This window comes from Juglans microcarpa x Juglans regia, chromosome 4D, assembly GCF_004785595.1.
Source record: "Juglans microcarpa x Juglans regia isolate MS1-56 chromosome 4D, Jm3101_v1.0, whole genome shotgun sequence".
NCBI lineage: Eukaryota > Viridiplantae > Streptophyta > Magnoliopsida > Fagales > Juglandaceae > Juglans > Juglans microcarpa x Juglans regia.
The window spans coordinates 35,258,104-35,279,315 of record NC_054600.1 but is presented as its reverse complement, the minus strand read 5'-3'; the positions used below and the strand labels follow the sequence as shown (position 1 = coordinate 35,279,315).

Genomic DNA, 21,212 nt, shown 5'->3' with positions numbered 1-21,212 from the left:
GTTTTTAATAGAGCACTGTTGGCAAACAGGGTTGGAAACTGCAATTGGACCAAGTCTCTTTGCTAGCAAAGTGTGTTTAAAGAGAAATATTTCAGAAGAACCTAGTTTATAGATGCAAAACTTGGATTCAGACCATCATGTATGTGGATAAGTTTAATGGAAGCACAATCTATTGTGAATGAGGGTTTGACATAGAGGGTTGGGAATGAAAAAAAGTGGCAATTTGGTTTGATAAATGGCTACCTCAGTCTAAAACACATCGAATCATATCACTTGAAAGGCTGCTAGCATAAAATGCAAAGGTGAAGGAATTAATAAATGAGGAAAATCACAGCTGGAATGAAGAACTAATACAATAAATTTTTAACATAAAAGAAGCAACTCAGATATGCAGTATCCCATTGAGCAAGAGAGGAGGGGTATACAAAGTTGTTTGGGAGTATACAAAAGATGGGAGATACATAGTGAGAAGTGCTTATTATGAAGAAAAAAAAAAAAAAGGCAGCTATGGGGGAAAGCTCAAATTGGCAGATTACAAAACAGATGTGGAAGCTTGTGTGGAACTTGAATGTGCCAAGGAAAGTAAAACATTTCATGTCGAAAGCTTTGCAATCAATCTTGCCTACAAATTGAATATGTGGAAAAGGAATGTGGTGGAAGATGCCAACTTGTCCTATTTGTAAAAGGAGGAGGAATCAATTCAGCATGTCTTGTGGACCTGTTCAGCAGCAGTGGTGTATGGGCTGAGAGATCTAGTGGCTTGCATAAATGTTGTTGTGAAGAAGTAGACTTTATTCAACTCTGACAGAGACTAATGAAGACATTGGAAAAAGAGAAGTTGGAGAAAGTAGTAGTAATACTGACAGCATTTGGTTTAGAAGAATATAAATTTGTTTTTAATGAAAAGTTTGATGGTCCAAGTTAGGTAATGAAACAAGTTGAATGATGATGGAAATGCTTCATAAAGCAGAAGAAAAAACAGGTGAACACAGAATAGACATGAAAATAAGCAGGATAAATACAAAGTGGTTGCCACCTAATGATTATTTCATGAAAATTAACTATGATGCCTCTGTTAATAAAGAAGAAAAGAAGATGGGAATTGGGATGGCAGCTAGAAATCACGTAGAAAAAATTATTTTTTCATGTTGTGTTGTAAGGAAATTTGTGGAGGAATTGAAGTTGTTGAAACACTAGCATTATGAAAGGCAATGGAGACAGCTGCAGAACTAAATTTGGAAGGAGTTGTCTTTGAAGGGATGCACAAAAATGGCAAAAGCAATGAACAATAAGATGTTTATCATGGGTGAATAGATCAACAAGTTCTAGATATTAAAGAGATTCTATCACATAGGCCATCTTGATCTGTACAATCCATCTTCAAAGAAGGTAATAATATAGCACATATGTTGGCAAAGAGAGCTATGCAGAAAGGTGAGGAATCATTTTGAATGGAAGAAATTCCTAGTAAGTTTGTTTCTTTAGTAGAAATGGAGAAACTTTATAATAAGCTTTGCTGTGTTATTTCTCAATGAAATGTGATCATTTAAAAAAAAAAAAAAAAAAAAAAAAAAAGAAAAAGGTACGGCGTACTTCGTGAAGCAAAAGCATGAGCGAGCTATATATATGTAGGCTGTATATGTATATACGCACTCGACGCCTTACATGCTATTATAGATGGTTTTGCCTAATATGCACGACGATCGAGATATGGGTCAGTACCACTACATGATGTGGAGCGAGCGAGCGAGCTAGGCTCTTGATAGTCTAGCTCGAGCTCGTTGGACGGTGTTATAATGTATGTAATTAAGTACTCTTAAGATTTTTGCATAAAGTACGCACGTAGCTTTGGGTTGGGTTGCAATTTTTCGATGGATCTTAGAAGAAGTCCTATATATACATGTAATCATAATTGAGCACACAATTTTGACCTTTTTTTTAATAAATATTTATGTGATCGAACACATGATTAATTATATATATATATATATATGAATGGAACAATTAAAATATTGAGACACATGATACATATATATTGCAGAATGGTCCATGCATGCAACATGCGTGGTGGCCGCATATCTTTTTTCGTATTCTAGCTGCTGGCCGGCGGCCGGCTATACAATGTACGTACTGGCTTTGCGAAGCTAGAAACTCATTGATTACAGGCCTATTCTAATTATCGAGCTTTTTTGTTGGTTTTTAATTAATTAATCTTAGCCAGATCGAGCTTCTAGCTAGATAGATATATCTCTCCAATATTAATTAGCCAAGGATTAATATTTTTTTCTTTCTATATATATATATATATTATATATATATATACTAGCAGTAGGGTAACGTCCAATAGATGTTTGTCTATTTTTTTTTTTTTACCTAGTAATTAAGGAAGTGTTTTTTAATGATGTTATGATTTTTTTGTTTTTTTTTAAATGTTTATAATGATTAAAAAAATACATGAAAAAAGAAAAAAAATAAAAAAAGTGAAATACACATTCAAGACATATTTTCGGGTTACTTTTTCGTTAGCTGTAGCAGTTCTCTTTAGTTAATTAAGAATATTATCATTTTTAAATTAAGTTTTAACGTGAACAGTAATCATTGTTCAATACTGTTGCTTTTAATGTGAACAGTAATTACTGTTCATGTTATAGCTACTTTAAAATTCTAATTATTTATATAATTTTATTCTCTTAAAATATTTAAAAAAACTCTATTTTTTATTTAATGATAAAAGATTAGTATTTTATAAATTAAAGTTGAATTTATATTTTAATTATCTATTTTAAGTTTGTTTATTTTTAATGTTTTAACTTGTATTGTTGGATCAATTCTGGAGATTCAAGATGAAGGGTTGAGATTTAAAGTTCTAAATCTTAATTTTTCCAATCACTATTCATTACTATTGGTTTTTAACGTGAACAATGATTCATTGAACAGTAATCTTCATCATTTATCTAAAAGATTAATACTTTATAAATTAAATTTGATAATTTATTTATGATATGATATTTATATGTTAATTATCTAGTTTAAATTAATTTAAATCACTATTTAAATTTTGATTATTGGATTAAATTTAGAGACTTATGATGAAGGGTTGGATTTAAATCTCAAAAATTTTAATATTTTATAAATTAAATTTGATAATTTATTTATGATATGATATTTATATGTTAATTATCTATTTAAATTAATTTATTAGTATTTAAATTTTTACCATTGGATCAAATTTGAAGACTTATGATGAAGGGCTGGATTTAAATCCCAAACATTTCCTTTTTCCCTTTCAGTTTCTCTTTCTCCCTCTCTCTTATTTCGCTCAGTCGCGTCGTCCCTCTCTCTCACGCGATCTCCTCCGTAAAGCAGCCGTGCGCCACCGTGTGGTGTCACCGACAACGTCACGGCTTCTCCTCACGCCGACGAGCAAACCCCACCGCCGAAGTCCCTTGGCAGCTCCTCCCTTCCCGTGCGTCTTGCCTCTCTCTCTCTCTCACCCGATCTCCTCCGTCAAGCAGCCCAACGCTGCCGATGCACCACCCTACAGCGTAACCGACCATCTCATCGACTTCCTCTCACGCCGGCGAGCAAAACCCACCGTCAAAGCCCCTTGGCAGGTCCTCCCTCAGACGCACGCGACCAACCCGAAATGGGTCTCGACGCACGGGTTTCTCCCCGTAGCGCCGCTGTTGGCCACCCTTACGCCATTGCACCACCACCAGCAGTCTCATCCTTCGCCGACGACCCCTCCTCTTCCTCCTTTCCTCCAGCCGAAACCCCAGCTCCTACCTTCTCTCTTCACGGATTTGTTGATTGTGATTTGTGATTTGTGTGGTGATTTTGTGACTTGTGTGGAAATTTATTTGATAATATTGTGATTTGTGTTGGTGATTTTATGGTGAATTGTAAAAAGGACGTAAGGGAAAGTTGTGATTTTTTTTGTGAGGTAGAGAGGGATGCGAGAGGAGGAAGGAAACGTAAAATAAATTACTGTTCATTACTATTTATCTCATTGATCATCGGGCGATAAATACTTTTAAGTATAAGGAGATATATCGGTCTTTGTCGGATTGTTGAAGAATATATTTGCTTCGGGCCTTTTTAAATGGCTTCAAAGTTTACATATTTTTGCTTCTTTTTTTTTTTCTTTTCTCTAAGACTATTCTCTGTTAATCCGGAATATGTAACGGTAAATAATATAAATTCTAATGAAGAATATCATTTTTTTCAATTTTAAAATTATATTCTCACGTTATTTTTCGATGTGTTTATAATTATAATTATAAAAAAAAAAGTTAAAATACTAATATTTTTATTATAGTAATTGATTTATCAAGTTTTATATCATCTATATATTTGATAAGTGAATAAGGAGATTTTATTATTTAAAAGTTAATTCTTTGAATTAGCAAATATCATCTCTCTTGTGAATAATCCCACGAAATTTGTTTGGAATGTAAATCCATCTCAACTCATCATTATAATATTTTTAAATTTTAATATAAAATATAATAAATAATTCAATTTTTTTAAATTTTAAAATAATAATAATAATAATAATAATAATAAATATATTTTATTATCTCAACTTAATTCAATTTAATATTTAAACACACTGTTAAAAGCTGGCCTTTTTTCCTTTTCTTGCACACTCCTGACGTGACCGTTTCGGTGCGTTACGTTGAGTGGCTGACTGGCATCTACGGATGCCTTTACGTTGAATTCATTTCCGACACAGAGAGCCGAGATGGAGAGAGAAAGAGGGGATGAGAGAGAGAAGCGTCTGGTGCTTTTTGTAAAAAAAAAAAAAAAAAAAAAAAAAACCATGAGGACCAGACTAACCGCGTAGGGTGTGTAATGTGTGGCTGCTCTGTAGTACTACAACCGAGAGCTGGTCCGAGACGACGAGCACGCCTTCCGCGATGTTGGGTGGACAGTTTACTCGAAATCTTGCTTCGTTTCTGACTAAATACTGTCTCTTCTTCACGGGTAAATAGTACTCTCCATTCCACTCTTCCTTTTCTTTTCTGTTTCACTTCTGTAAGTACCAATTTCATTTCTTCCTCTTCTTCTTCTTCTTCATCTTCTTCTTCTTCTTTTTTTTAATTCGTTTTTATACCATTGAATATTTATACCCAAGTTTTGTTGTCTATATGTCTCTCTAGGGATTGAAATATTTAATACCTCTTTTTATTGTTGTTTTTCTTCAAAAAAAAAAAAAAAAGGAGCTATGGCTAATGGCTATCTGTATTGTAATATCCTGTCACAGGTCTTTGGTGTTTGCTTGCCAGAATCTTTTATATATGTCAGACACCGACACTCTTGCCTGTGTTCTTGTTAATTGTTATGTAGAGAGCGACATATGTACAGCCTAACATGGATACTTCTTGGCTACGTTTATCACATTTTACTTTTTCACGATTCGTGGATGTTAAATCTTCTCCCGAAAACTTAAACCGAACCGAGGGAAATAGTGATAAGGCTGCATATGTACGTTGTTGAGTTGAGTTTAGATGGTAAAATATTATTAGAATATTATTTTTTAATATTATTATTATTTTAAGATTTAAAAAAATTAAATTATTTATTATATTTTGTATTGAAATTTAAAAAAATTATAACGATGAGTTGAGAAGAGTTTAAGATGCAAATGAAGCTTAATCATATAGTTAAGTGAGCTATTTCTAACCTAAACGGCTGGTATATTATGGACGCAAGTTCGAACTCAGTGTGTATCTCTAACATCAAGTTAAATCATCGTTCCTCCAATGGTTTAAGTAAAAATGGTGAATTTAACTACTTAGTAATTACTTTTAACATTAGTTTTGTTACGAGTGAGCGGTGACATCTACTTGATGAGAACCAATTACAAACAACTCTAATTTAATTTTGTTGTACGCATTCCATTCCTTGTGGAGTTATGTTTTGTTTTCCTCTTTCATGTCAACCGTTAAATCTTTAAAACTGCACAATGGTATTTCATAGGACTTTCAATATACAGTTTTTGCGTTTTTTATCAACTCTAAATAGCATTTTCTTTCTTTCCTAATTCCAATGTTATTGGTGCAGATTGTCAGGCAGGTTGCGAGTATGGATGGGAATAGTGAAGAACGAATAACCCGTGTTCTTTTTTGTGGGCCACATTTTCCGGCTTCTCATAATTACACGAGAGAATATTTGCGAAAGTACCCCTTCGTCCAGGTACTTCTCCTTGCTGCATTCGTTTCTTCCATCTTTTATGTGTGCCTGGCTTTCTTTATACATTTGTTTTTGAATATATCGAATTTGTGAGTATTGTAAGCTTTGATTTTTCTTTTGATAAGTCCTTTTAGTAACCTTACAAGGAAATGAGATTCCGACAAGAACAAAAGTCATTTCTGTTGAAGCATGGACACATATCATAGAAACGGCTTTTTTCTCTGATGTTTGACAGTCGTGTCCCCCCATCTCGTACCGTTAGTGTCCCCCATGATATTAACTTCCTCTGTGAAGGAAGCCGTCTTGCATCCAGTTGCTCCAATTCTAGATTAAACTGGCCACCAATGCAAACACTATCCTGATGGAAGTGTGCCTGATAACCTCGGAGATCACCTCATCATAATCCACCGTTTGGATAATTTTCAAATAGAGAAAATAACCAAAGAGTACCTTAGGCATTTTGTTTATTGAGCGGTCTCTAACCATGGATGGTGATAAATTTTTGAAGAAGAGGGGGTTCTTCTAAATTATATCATGTTTAAAGGACACTCGTGCTGCTTTTATTCGTAAGACTACTTTTACAAAAAGGGCCAAGTAATGTGCTTATACTCAAAGTAACTCATAAAACAATAGTTTTTTTTTTTAATTAAAAAAAAAAAAAGTGAGTGAAAGATTAAGAAACCAAGCTTGGTATGCTATACACTATGCCAAAAACCTAGGTTTAGCCTTTTAGCTATCATGCATGCTTGCTTAATTTAGCATATTTGAGACTATGGGGTGGTAATTTATGGACTAAGGAAGGCTAATTGGCTCAATAATATATCCCATCCACTTTTAAGCTTTGTAAACAGGTATGGTGGATAGATAATGATGAATGGATTTTAAATAAGGAGATGGACTAATTTGTTACAGAATCTCATATCTTCAATGCTTTGACAGTGAACATTCCACAATTATCTGTATCTATATTTCAGGTGTATATTGCTCATAAAATATTTCAGGTGTAATTTCGAGCAAGGTTATTTATTTTAGTCACTTCTTAAGTCTTGGAGAGTACACAATGCTTATGCGATAGTCTTCTATCCTTTAGTATGGCATATGTGTAATATGACGATTCTTACTGTTAGTTTTTATAGCAACATATAAGAAAGTACTCTCATTTTCTCATTTTGTCTTACTCACATGGTGATGACCTTACTGTTGGTTTCTCATTTTCTCTGTTCTTCTCACTTGTTTCTTTCCACATCTTTTCTCTTGAAATTAGACAACGGAATCTAATGAATAAAATTGTTATTAGAGCATATATGCAATTATGGACTGGACTTTGTAGTAGCATTTTCATTTTTAATCATCTCCTGGCATCCCATAGGTGATGTTGAAGAACTTCTTGGGTTTATTTTTCACTTTGATTTTTATAAAATGACCCTAGTATTGGTGCTAAGCAGCTATATTTGAAATGTTGTAGGTTGATGAGGTTCCATTGATGATGTGCCTAATTCTATATCAAAGTATCACATGTGTATTGTGAAAAGCATGAAGCTGGACTCAAATGTTTCTCTCTTGCAACTGAAATGAAGCTTATAATGCAGTATGGTGTAGGCCTGGATGGTAATTGTAATTTCTGTTATTTACCATCATTTAACACATTTATTTTTGTTCTTATGAGTAATTTTCCTATATTACCTTAATATAGGTGTTGATATTGATGCTGCTACGAAGTATGGAGTCAGAGTTGCTAGGATCCCAAGTCATGTAACTGGAATGCAGCATCATGTGCAGAGATGGTTATATATCTTATTTTGGGCCTTCTTCGAAAGCAAGTATGCTAGTTCAAAACTAATGTAAAAATCATTACAACTTTTTCACAGTACAAGCCCATTGATACACATATTGTATCATGACACCCGGAGGGGTAGAGAGAGGAGAAGAGAAGAAAGACAGGTTTTCTTGAAACTTTTCATAGACTTTTCCGCAATACATGAGTGACAAGGTGGAACCACTTTTGGAGTGAGAAATTTGAAACTCAATTTAATTGCATTTGATGATTGTGGTTAGTTATTCCATGTAAAATTAGAGACTACGTTTCTACTAAATTTGAAGATAAAAATGTGTGTTGGGGTTTTTGTTTTTATGTTGGATGGTATGGCCTTTTACATGCATGTGTATTACACTCTAAGTCTGGCTTTGCTTCTTTTCTATGAGGTCCTAGTGGTTATGATTATGGGAGTAGCCTTACACCCAATGTTTATTATCTTGCTCCCACGGTCTGAATTCTTGTATGTTCATTTTGTCTGTAATTTTCACTATTTTTGCAGAATGAGATGCAAATTGCAGTAAAGCAGAGAAGGCTCGGAGAACCAGTTGGTGAAACACTACTTGGAAAAAACCGTGAGTTGCGGCTATCATCTTCAACCACCCAGTTAAATGCATTAATTTTAAAGCTTTTTTTTTCCCTGAATTCTGTTCTTGGAAATAAATTGCGATATCCAGAAAAAATTGTGGAAGTTGAGATGTAGCCTAAAGGAAATGAAAGAACATTTTAGGGTGTTTTGACAGGGATTTCACTTGTAATTAAAAAAAATACTGTTAATGTTCAGCAACAAGGATTCTTGAATATTTTAGTATTTTGCAAATTAACCTATACTGGAGTGATTCAGCCGTCCTTTTAAATATTGTTGTAACATCAAGATTACATATCATAATTTTTTTCTATACATGATTTCCTGCATGTTCACTTTGATATTTAATTTTTCATTTGCAAAGTGTGTTGAGACTAAGATTTAGGCCTTTAAGACCAATATATGATCCAGTTCTGGTGCATTATGAATCCATTTTAGATAAACACGGTTCTCTTTTTTGGAAACTCAAGAAGGTGGTCCTAAAAAAATTCTTGGCCATGAGCTACTGATAAATTAGAGGTCACAAAGTTTTTGTGTTTGGGTTTAAAGATAATTGTATTCCATGTCTCTTTTGACGATTTTACTTATGTTTGGCGAAATGAAGAAACAAAGCTTGATATTTTTTAACATTTGAGGTAACAAAACCTCTTACAGCTTCTGGTATGATGTGGTTCAAGTTACGTTTGCAGGGTCATCTATTGCATAATTACTTGTTCATATAGATGTCTATTGACAGGTTGATGATCAGATATGCTTGTTAACCAAATAGATTGGCGTTAACTGTCTTAATTTTTAAAATCATGATATTGAGGGGCAAGGGAGCAACAAGGTTCATTACCCCACTTAAGATTAGCGAAACAATTTTGATTTTTACTGGGAATAATCAGTTTGATGGAAATTGCTAGGAAGATGGACTTTTAAGCAATAGCAGCTTAATCTTGCTTTGGTACTGTATCAAACCAAGTCTCTGTAATTTGTCCTGCAACCTGTGCAGAGGGATGCAGGTGTAACTTGTTACATTTGCTAAAAAAATATGACATGTAATCGGGGATTCTACGTTCCAATATCAATCCCATTATACATCAGCATAAGTGGTACTATCAAGTCTTGACCTACACCAGTGTTAGTGTAATTTTTTTTGGTGACATATTGATCTATACAAGTGTTGTAACTCAATGTTGACTACAAATACCTTTCCGTGTGCACATGTTGGTGGTGTGATGTTCACCATTATGAATTGGGCTATGGGATAATGTTTTCTCTGACAATACAGGTCTTCATTATGGGATTTGGAGATATCGGCATTGACTTGGCAAAGCGTTTGCGACCTTTTGGTGTGAAAATTATTGCTACAAAACGGAGCTGGTGGCACAATCACAAGAGTCTTGCCAATCTAATGGTATGCAAGGGCATAAGCGAGAAGGGTAAAATTTGTTGCCGGATAAAGCTTTATTCTTTTTGTTTCATTTTAACATACAGATGTTCCAGGTCCAAATAGCACCACAAATGATTTGATTGATGAAAAAGGAATTCATGAAGATATTCACGAGTTTGCAAGCAATGCAGATATCGTCGTTTGTTGCTTAAATTTAAATAGTGAAACGGTAAGATTGGTCATTTTGTTAGTAGTTTTTTCCATTTACTCCTGCTGTGAATGGTAACTTTTGTGTTACACAAACTCCTGCACCAAAATCGATTGGAAATGCTGGAAAGACAATTATTATTGTTGTTGTATTATTTTACATGAAAAGAACATGTGATGCAGAAATGGCACTAGATGCTTATTAATCTCACTTTCTAATCCTTGTCAGACACGTGAGGGAAATGTCCTTCGATAAGGAAGTTTCATTCAAATTCTATGTGGAAGTGTCCAATATTTCGCTTCTAAAATGTTCTTATATTTTGTCTGCTTTGAATTTCAGGCTGGCACTGTAAACAAGAAATTCATATCTTCAATGAGAAAGGTTTGTTTTTTATGCACTGGTGGTATATGTGAGAAACATCATTTTAGTTAGTGATGACATAAATTTCATATTTTTGCAATGTTCAATCAACCAGCATTTTTGAGAAAGCATAACGTGTAAACAAGGTAGAGAAAATATTGACCAAGAAAGCTCAACCAGCAGTTTCTGAAGTTGGAATGAGGGTTTCCTTCCATCTTATTCACATCAAATTCTCTGATAAGTGGAGTCTTAGGCTCATGTCCCTGTCATTTTATTGGTTATTCAGGGTGCCTTTTAGTAAATATTGCTCGAGGAGGTGTTCTGGACTATGAGGCTGTTCTTGATCACCTCAAGTCTGGCCACTTGGAGGCTTGGGCATTGATGTTGCTTGGACCGAGCCATTTGATCCTAATGATCCAATTTTGAAATTCAAGAATGTTCTAATCACGCCTCATGTTGGTGGAGTTACAGAAGTTTCTTGCAGAGCCATGGCTAAGGTATGCACCTTACTAAATCTACTGGATCACTTGCTTAGATAATGATTTCCTACCAAAAAGAAGAAGTAGACAGGAGTTTCCATGCCTTTCCCTAGTTTCTATTTAACAGTCCAACATGGACCTGACCACCTTTATGCTTTGCTAATTTTAAAACAGGTTGTCGGTGATGTTGCTCTTCAACTTCATGCAGGTATTCCTTTGACGGGGATAGAAATTGTCAACTGATAACAGTAAAGAGAATTGTTTGATGGTGCAGCAATAAGCTCTTAGTCTGAAAGGAGTCAGATGAGGAGTAAGGCCTGGTGGATTTTGGGTTATAGCGTAGTGGGAATGATTAATAAACCTCCCAAATCAAGTGATGAAGTCACTTTTCTATTTTCTCCTTTTTGGTTTTGGAATAACCAAAACAACCTTCTCTTCTTGGCGCTTCTTGTAAGAACAACTCTATTATTATTGCTGTCATTCTTTTTTTTTTTATATAAGAAGAAGTTTCATTGAAATGAATGAAAGATAGGCATAGCCTAAGTACACGGGGAGAATACAAAGGAAAACGCCTAAATACATTCTAAGATAACTACATTAAAGATAAGAAATCATGCACATTGTTTCCATTAAGGACAATAGCTGAAAACCATAGAAGTAAAGTGGTGTAGAAAAAAATTCTGAAGCTCAGTTATTGTTCTCTCTCTATCTTCAAAACACCTCGCGTTCCTCCCCATCCAAATACACCACATAATGCATAAATGTACTGCAGCCACCTGGGTACAGCCTTGAATATCCTTCCAACAGGCAAGCATATCAGCCACCTTTGACAGCATAATCCAAGCAACATTCGCTCTACTAAATGTCCCATCCCACAACTCTCGTCACCTCACAATGCAATAAAAGGTGGTCTACTGATTCCCCGTGTTTTTTGCACATATAACACCAAGGCTTTCATTCTTGTGTGCTTCTTCGACGCAAAACGCCTCTCCTCTTGTCTTCATCAACTTGAATTTCATCAAGTTTGTCGTTATGTCAAATTATAGTCGAGTTAAAAAGCCTTACCTCAGCTGTACCATCCCCACCATGTGATAGTTCTCTCTCTCTCTCTCTCTCACGTGACGAACCCAGCAAACAGACAGGTTACTTTGACGAAATTCCAAAACCATTAGATAAAGATGCATCAAGCACAGTGCATTTGGCACGAAAAACTTGTGCAGTTGCTTTAATAGATCCTTTTTATGTTTTAAAAGAAAAATAAAACAAATTATCAAATATCAACTAAGATCCCGTTACGCGTTTTATTCTAAAACGCAACAATCCAATTTAATGTATCAATTCGAAAGAAGGACTATACTCAATAACGTAATACGAATAACTTCAGAAATTTAAATGAATAAAATTAACTCTATAGTCATTTTCATGTTACCTATTTGATCAATGCTTACCACTCGATGAGAAGGTATTTTACCAGCCGCAACTGCTGCCCTAAGTAAATCGCCAGCAGCAACATGCACCAAGCCATACTGCATATAGGAGGATGACTTGATTCAATCTGTTCTTCTTCACGGGCAATTCCGAAATGAGAAATTCATGAAATATAACACTATTTAAATGGAAAAGGTCACTCAGTGATTGGGAGAAATAATAAAAAATACAATGACCTAAAAACAGAATGTCAAACAGATGAGTGTCTTAAATTGCCTAGATAACAAATAATCAAATGTAATCTAGATGGGGTAATTATCTCTTTCCCCATGGACCATTTACTTTGAGTGCGTATCTTAATGGAGTAAGGGCATAAATGTATTTGAAATATTGAATCTAAAGTCTGTGAGCCAATCTTCTGGCTACAGATACTATTAACACAGACTGACAAACGGTTTAAACTATACAGCAGAACAATCTGACACGTTTAATTCTAGGCAATTAATACACCTACAAAGCAACCACTTTCACCCCAAAACAATCGGTATTCTATTTAGACATGGTTAGTTACCATGAAACAGATCTCTATGGGAAAAACTTAAGGATGTGTTTGGTTTCAGAAAAATTAAAACTTCAATCAAGACATCTTTCAAACACCGAAAAAAAAAAAATCTAAGCATTTGACTAAGATTCCGTGAAATAACATACCCCAACAAATACAATCTTACTTACCAACTAAACAAAATTTGAGGAAAAAGAAAAGAGTGTATACTGCTTAGGATGTAGAATAAAAAAAAGAAAAAGCTTACTTTTTGTGTGATGAGCTCGCATTGGGTTCCTTTGCCAGAAGCAGGAGCCCCAGATATCATAATTTTGAGAGGTTCTGGCTTATTAGCAGCTGCTACTATCTGCTCATGGTCACTAAAACACGATATCAATCCCACCTCAAATTCATACAAATACGCAGTTCCACCGAGCCACAATCATATCAATTAAACCATATAGACCAAAAAAGAAATCACAAAATAAATATCAAGTAGAAGGTACCATGAAATTAGGAGCTTTTGACAACAAGGTTTCCCTTGGAGGAGAGACGGCTAGGGTTCTATCGTAACGGAGGGAGATGCGTGAATTATTCGAGGCGAATGACAAGTGTGAAGTTTGAAGCTTGGGAGAGTTAGAGCGATGGGAAGAAGTGGAGGCTGGGAGTGAAGCAAAGCAAGGCTGAGGCTTTGGCTGCGTTATCGCCGAGAAATTTACGATGCACGCCATTTTGATTTGATCGCTTCCTCGCTCGCTCTCTCTCGCCCGCGCATCAAGGTTAGGACATTTATTTATAATCTCCGTGTGTTGGTCCTACCCTAGCATTATGCTCTTTTTTATTTTTCCCAAGCAACAATTTCTTTTCATTAATTGATATTTGAAAGTAGCAAGATGCATTAATCCATTAATCGTTTACTGTAAATTAACAACGTAGAAAATAAATAAATAAAAAATGGATTTCAAAGATTTAAAAGAAAGAGTTGCTTTTTTAATTGATGATCTTTTATATTTTTTTTGGTCTTTGATATTTCTATCTAAGTTCTATGTCAGTCTTGCTTTAGTGCGTACTCTAGACTTCAAAGTTACCGCACCGAGCAATCACGTCTAACCTTAACATTACAAGATTGGATCCACTCATTAAGAGAGAGCATTCTAAAATTGTCTCATTTCCAAGTCTCGTACAAGAATTCAACCTAAATGAAACCATGCTAAAATTGGCACGTTTCCAAGCAATTGAAACAATAAGCCAACAGAAGAATCTTGTTGACTGTTGTAGCACAATCCATACCAGTCCCTAGTTAGAGCTATAATTCGGATTCCCCGTCAGTTGACGAAATAAAATGGAGAGAAACGGAGTGGGAGGGAGGGGATCAAGAGAAAAAACAACATTTATATATAAGAAAGATGCTAAAATACATTCATTGATAGAATACTTTTCAATCACTATATACAGTAGAGGCATAACATAACAGAAGTCGCAAAAGCATAGAGAAAACGTCGAGAAAAGAGGGGAGATGTGTCCTATTGTAGTGATTATATGAAATACATGCCATAACTTTGCTAATTTGTTCCTCGGCATTTGTAGCTCGCCGAGGAACAAATCAATTGCACAAATCCTGACTTCCCTCCCGGCTAGACCAAGAAACAAGACTATTGACATGAGGCAGAAACGAACATGACAATGGGAAGCGTCCATTTTCCATCTCAATTCTTGTCATCACTTGAAGCTGGAAGTCGTAAGCATAAAATGATCCATCTTCTTCCCTCTTAAAAATCATATCTCCTTTCATCTTCAAACTGAAAAAGGGAAACATATCCATTATACATCCATAGTGATACTGTGTTGCTTTGTCCAGGCTTCACCTAAGCCCTTCAAGATCCAAATGTCTATTTGGTTCACTTTCTTCATGAGTCACAAAACTTAAGAAACCACCCATCTCGACAATCCCATCATGAGTCCTGCAACTTTTTGGGAGTGGTGTTGTATGAAACTTCTCCTCGTCCACATCCATACACACTACGTAATCACTATGATCAATATGAGGAACCCAGTGCATAGCTCCAATTGCTGAAACAGGCTCACAACCAAACCAGCTAACAAGTCCAAAAGAAGGTCCATTCACCCAACTCCATAATCTCGTACCAACAATTAAGGTCTCGCAACCGATAAAACCTAGCTCATCCTTAAACAAGTGTATTACTTTTATATTCACCAGTAGCACTGCTTAATGCCATGCCATAAGATTCAACATGAGCAGGAAATAAAGTACCCAGAGGAAGTGCAATCAACTTCCTAGTCACGGGATTCACTACAATTAGTCCTCCTTTCTTCAGTTTGTTATCAAGCAAGATTAGACCATTGCAAGTAGCCCTGATATTTCCCAAGCAACTTATATTATATTCTCCGATTTTGCTCTTTCCATCATTAATTTCCAAGCACCGAATATAAGACTTTAAGGTGGGGCTCAAGTTTGGCAGCCCAAAAACAGGGGCACATTCTGACTGAAGAGATTTCACCTCAACTGAAATGGTATTTGGTTTCTCTGGTGGGATCCATGCCATAGGAGAACTGTACAAGCTCTCTCTTTTAATTGATGATAGAAAAATCAAAACAGACTCAGATCGACGTAGATGGGCATGAATAAAAATGGGGCTATTAATTATGGTATACCATGCCTTACAAACAAACCTTGACCTTTGAAGAGAGTCAATAGGAAGTCGAACAAGAATGTTTGAGATGCAGTCTTTAGGAAGATAGGGGACTAGAGCCTCTTGTTGCTTCTTTTTCTCTTCCATTGACAATGCTCTCTCCTCCACTAACCTTAAAAAGCTTGCGTTTTTGTTGCCTATTGCTTTGGCCATCATGCCTTCTTAATCATCAAAACATGCTTAAGAAGGAAAAAATTATATTAAATAAAGGAAAAAATATAAACATATTCACCCATTGAAGAGTGCAGTAGAAAGACATTTAGAAATGATTATCCCATTTTTATTCTAAATTTCAGAGATTAAACAACTATGTAATCGCAAAGAAGGAAAATATAAGTCAATTAGGACTTGGAATACCAACAGGAAAAGAAAATCACATTATTAGTGTGAGAAATACCCATTGATAATGAAAATATCAAACCACAACTTGCACCTTCATTGTTGCTTCTACCAAGTTACTTACGATTTAATAGTGTCACTTTAGTAGCCATAAGTTCCTATTTGCATTTATTTCCATGCACCCTTCTCTAAATGAAATTTATGCAAGAGAAATACTTTAGTCACAAAGAGATCTCACAAAAGTAAATTCATAAACTGATGTGGCTTGATGTGATACATTAGATTGTAAAAACTACTTTTATTGTAAAATATATCTAACATATCATATGAAGCCATTGTGGATTTAATTTTGTGGAATCTCTTTGTGGCTGTAGCACTACTCTGCAACTATCTAGTCTTAAAATAAATAGTGGAAGCTATATAATAATAAGTAGGAGACAATATTATGATTGGAAACTAGTATCTTGTTTTTGGAGGGGTACCACTCAATGTCCTTACCTGTATGCCGTTTGTACCATCAAAATACAAATTTTAGAAAGACATTTAGAAAGACTTTACCTGGTACCATCACAAGTACCAGGTAAATTTGAAGCCTATACACAAATTGGAATCAAATGATAACTTCATAATTTTCAGTTTTGGAAAGCATGCCCATTCATTTTTCTTATTAGCAGGTATATCTCTGAACTAATCTACAGCCAAAAGACTGAGTGCCATTAGTCATTCAGCACTAACTAAATGTGACCTACTGTATTGATTTCCATAGGTTAAAGCAAGACATTTACAGTCATGATAAAGAAAAGGATCGAAAACAAGATAAATAAGAGAATCAACAAAGTGGATCCGGTCATAAATATCAACAATAAGAAGTCACGTGATAAAATCACCTTTTCCTTTACTAAGTTCATGACAAACGCACCAATGCAAGAATATTAAGTACATTTGATAGAGTCAAAACAGTAATTGATATGTGGAAGACTGCCAAAAAGAAAGGCAATTTTATTCATGGATCTCAACTATGAAAAAGAGAAATCGATAAGTGCTGAGTAATTGAGTTAGTCTTTTCTGATAATAATAGATTTTAATAAATGAAAGGGCATACCTTAGTAAAATGCAAGTATAGAATAGAAATGTAGGAAAACAAAATAATTGAAAATTGAGATCTAAAGTTTACACAGAACTCCAAGGAGTGAAGTGATGATACACTACCAGTAACCATCAACTATTACTCAGCATGCAACTAATAATTTATCTTTATTGAGCCTAATTACTTGGCAACTGTATGGCATGAATACTTCTAGGATTAACTTTGTTTGAGATATGCTGCCAATAGAGAGAGAGAGAGAGAGGGGGGGGGGGGTGGAGACAGAAGTTTTATCTAAGGGTGGGCCAGAGAAAATTATGAAACAAATATACTAGAGTGACATAAACTGAACTCATCCAAGTGGGAACCTTTAGTCATCATTGTATAGGACAGTTTTACATGAGATTTAGAATGCTTCAGGATGCAAGAAGGCCTTACCCTCTTTCACCTCTTTGTGACAAGTACTCATTGAGGAGGAGTCTCAATTAATTTGGGATGAATAAACTCAAGTGACACCAGATCTAGCCTCCTTTTGGGAAGCCCCTCACCTGCTCCAGCCAAAAAATAAAAGTACAACTATCAGATGAGGGTAGATCAAATGTCACGTGGGCATCGTTAGAAGACGTGTGCAGGTGTGAGTATATCTGTGGGATTTTCCTGGTTTCCATTATAGAGTGTCCAGCAGAAATATCAATACCAACTCATATGGAAACAACTATAATGATGGGAAAAAAAAAAAAAAAAAAAAGAAAGAAACGATATGTAGTACAAAAGCTTCATTTGCAAGAGTGCTCCTAATGGAAACTACCGTCTACAATGTAATACAAAGTTATAATTTAAGATTACAAAAGACACAGAAGTTCACTATTCTGAGAAGACAAATGGTATCAGCAGCCGAAGATAATTTTTTTAAAATCAATTTTAATAGCGTTTCTGAGTAAGGTTAAAAGGAAGGGAATGGACTGTTCTACATGTACAAAATGTATGCCCGAACATTTTGTGCAATATTAGGGGAATGATCAAGCAGGCGCAATGCCAATCATTGTAAAAGGGGTGTCTGTGTTCCAAGGCAACCGTGATGTCTGAAAATTACTGGTGACTACAAACGTAATCTCTCCCTGCAAAAGCAGATAGCATAGAGCCTGGTATTTGTCACAAATCCTAAGAAGTTTTTTGTAAGTAAAAATTCGTAGACGTTTTAAACTTACAGATACACATGTAAAAGAATTCACATATCCAGAATAGTTTTAAAAATGAATCAGAACTTTCAAACTTTGTGATAGTTTGCAGCGATAACTTTGATGACTAGAATTAGAATGAATGGTAATAAACAGCATACTTAAACCTAAAGCGGTTCGAAGCAAAAAAGAAGATATCAATATAAGATTTTGGAGGCTTGGGAGCAGAACTTAACCGAAGCTCAATCACAACCTCAATCGAAAGATGGCAGATCCGAAATGTAAGCCTAAAGATTAGACATAATCCAGAAAGGAACAGGACAGAGGAAGGCATTGACTTAAGATATCACTACCAGGATACACGAAGTTTTTTTTTTTTATCGGAATTACAGGACTTGTCTCAGAAAAATTTACTAGGCTACAATCGAAAGGAAAAGATGTGAACTTCGAAAGTTTTGGCTACCCACAAGTTACAGCAGAGTTTCTGCCGAGACACACAGGTTTTATGTAAGGCAAGCTTCTTCTAATCATCCTTCAATGTTGCGACACATTTCTTGTGCTTCTAGTCAATCAAACCGCACCATTCTCATATTAGCAAGCAGTTCTATGACACGGCCCATATAAAAGTTTCCCCTCCACAGTGGCTTGAACTTTGTTCCGCCTTGAAGGAGACGAGGTTCGGTTAAGGCTCTAGTTAAGCCACCCTATAGTCTACAGACATTGAACCTGATATTTTGATAATTTTCGTTCATTCTTCTAATTTAAAAAGGCAAAAAACAGCGTAGCTGCGTAACAGACTCAAACGAAATCTACTTCTTTTAGAGAGAGAGAAACATGGTAAGAAAATGGAAAGTACGAAACCTAAGTGATTGTCTGCTCAAACTTGAAGAATACGATCGAGCATGTTCATGTTCTACTTGATGATGTCCCCGTGCCTTCTTTGCCTTGAATTCTGAGACTGTGACGGATAAAACAAACAAACAAGAAGCTCCGTCATTGTCCTAAGGCGATCCGTCCAATAACAAGGAGTACTGTTTGTTCATTGTTGGAGTATATTTCTTGGGACTGGGGAGTTGGGAGAGAAGAGAGAGGAGTTGCCGAGTCGGAAGAAGCGTGACGAGGTTGACCTTGGAATTGTATTGACCGCTGTGCAATACTGCTTGTTATTGGACGAAAATGATAAAAATAATAATAATTAAAAATGTGAGGGGTACTTAATAGTTAAGGCCTAGAAATTAAAAAATGTGAGGGTGCAATACTTAATACTAGCTGTGCAGTGGGGTTAAGGTTGTCTCATCTTCTGCACTGTCTCTGCCGTTTCCCTAAGAGATAACGGGTCTGTGATGGTGAGTACTCCACGTGGGGGGTAGGGTGGCGGGCGTACGTCGTCGTCGTCTTAGGTCAACGCAGTTGACGGCACTGCCATAATCCGACGGTGAGGATTGGGGGAAGGCGAAGGGTGTGGGTCCCACCGGAGATTGAGAAGAATACCTAATCCTACTGACTTCTTATTCAACCAACGGCGTATTTTTTGGGTTTTAAAATTTTAATTTGCCCGTTTCAGAATTAAATTTGCCATTTTGATTTTGCTGTGAGTAATATTTACTAATAACAAGGATATAACATTACCCACTAAATAACTATGATAATGAAATATTTTCAATTCATAAATAATTAACATGATTCTATAATATTAAATTATTTAATTAAGATTAAATATTTATTATTTTATTATTATAATTATTAAGATTAAATTATTTTCAATTCACAAATAATTAACATGATTTTGTTATTATTAAGATTAAATTATTTTTATTATTAAATATTAAAAAAAAATTGTGTTTCTTTTTGGGGTGTCAGATCAGTACGGTAGTCTTGGTTTTCAAGAAATAAGCCAAAATGCCAAATTTTCTCCGGTAAAAAGATTGAGAATTGACCTATTAAAAATACGAGATATATATATATATTATATATATATATTTTTTATAATTATTAATTAACTAGGAGATATGCCCAGCAATATAGTTAGATGTGGGATTGAGTTAAAACTAGCTTTAGGATAGACATCAAGTACCGCGTACTTAAGATTGTGTTTGGATATTGAGGTGAATTGAATTGAATTGAGATGATAAAATATTGTTAGAATATTATTTTTTAATATTATTATTATTTTGAGATTTGAATAAATTAAATTGTTTATTATATTTTGTATTGAAATTTGAAAAAGTTATAAAAATGAGTTGAGATGAGTTTATGAAGCAACAAAGTCCTGCGAATTGAGGCGGTGCTGAGTCGATGGGAGAAAGAAGTCTCTAATCTGTTCCTTTGGGAAGAAAGAGGTAGGGTTTTTTTCTGTGAATTTTATTGTCGAACATTTTTGCAACAATTTCGAGTGGAATTGAGATGGAAGAATTGGAAGATAAATGGCTAGGAATGAATCTTAATGAGGATGAGTCTGTAGTTTTGGAACTGGAAGAAGAGGGAGAATATGGTGTAAATGAGGTAGGCTCTCGTAGGTTGATAGGAAAATTGTGGATGGAAAGAGGTATTAGTAGAGAGGTGTTCGTAGCAAATATATCAAAAATTTGAGGATTAGCAACCCAGCAGTGTTCAAGGAGTAAGGTGTTAATATGTTTACGATTACTTTTTGCAAATCATGCTGATAAGATGAAGATTATGGCAGGAAGGCCATGGTTATTTGAAAAATTTTGCTTGTATTAAAGGAGTTTTGATGGGTTTACACAACCAAGTAAGATGTTGTTTGACAAATAGGAGTTTTGGGTACAATTTCATAACTTACCTTTTGCACTAATGAATAAAGATTTGGAGAGAGGATAAGAAATTCTGTGGGAAAAGTGATGGACGTGGATGTAGATAATATGACTTAGGCTGGGAAAGTATCTTAGAGTCAAAGT

At 35.1% G+C, this 21,212-nt stretch overlaps 1 long non-coding RNA gene and 2 pseudogenes across 1 annotated transcript; 1 reads left to right on the top strand and 2 right to left on the bottom strand.

Moving 5' to 3' along the window:
• Positions 1-3,272: 3,272 nt before the first annotated feature.
• On the bottom strand, positions 3,273-13,778 carry LOC121261652. The gene is made up of 5 exons (XR_005939938.1): positions 13,492-13,778; positions 13,254-13,352; positions 12,488-12,542; positions 3,743-3,747; positions 3,273-3,283 (listed from the first exon to the last, which is right to left on the bottom strand). It is a non-coding gene; the product is annotated as an uncharacterized LOC121261652 (long non-coding RNA).
• On the top strand, positions 6,084-11,441 carry LOC121261651 (annotated as a pseudogene).
• Positions 13,779-14,390: 612 nt separating the features above from the next.
• Positions 14,391-17,590, bottom strand: LOC121259675 (annotated as a pseudogene).
• Between the last annotated feature and the right edge of the window lie 3,622 nt (positions 17,591-21,212).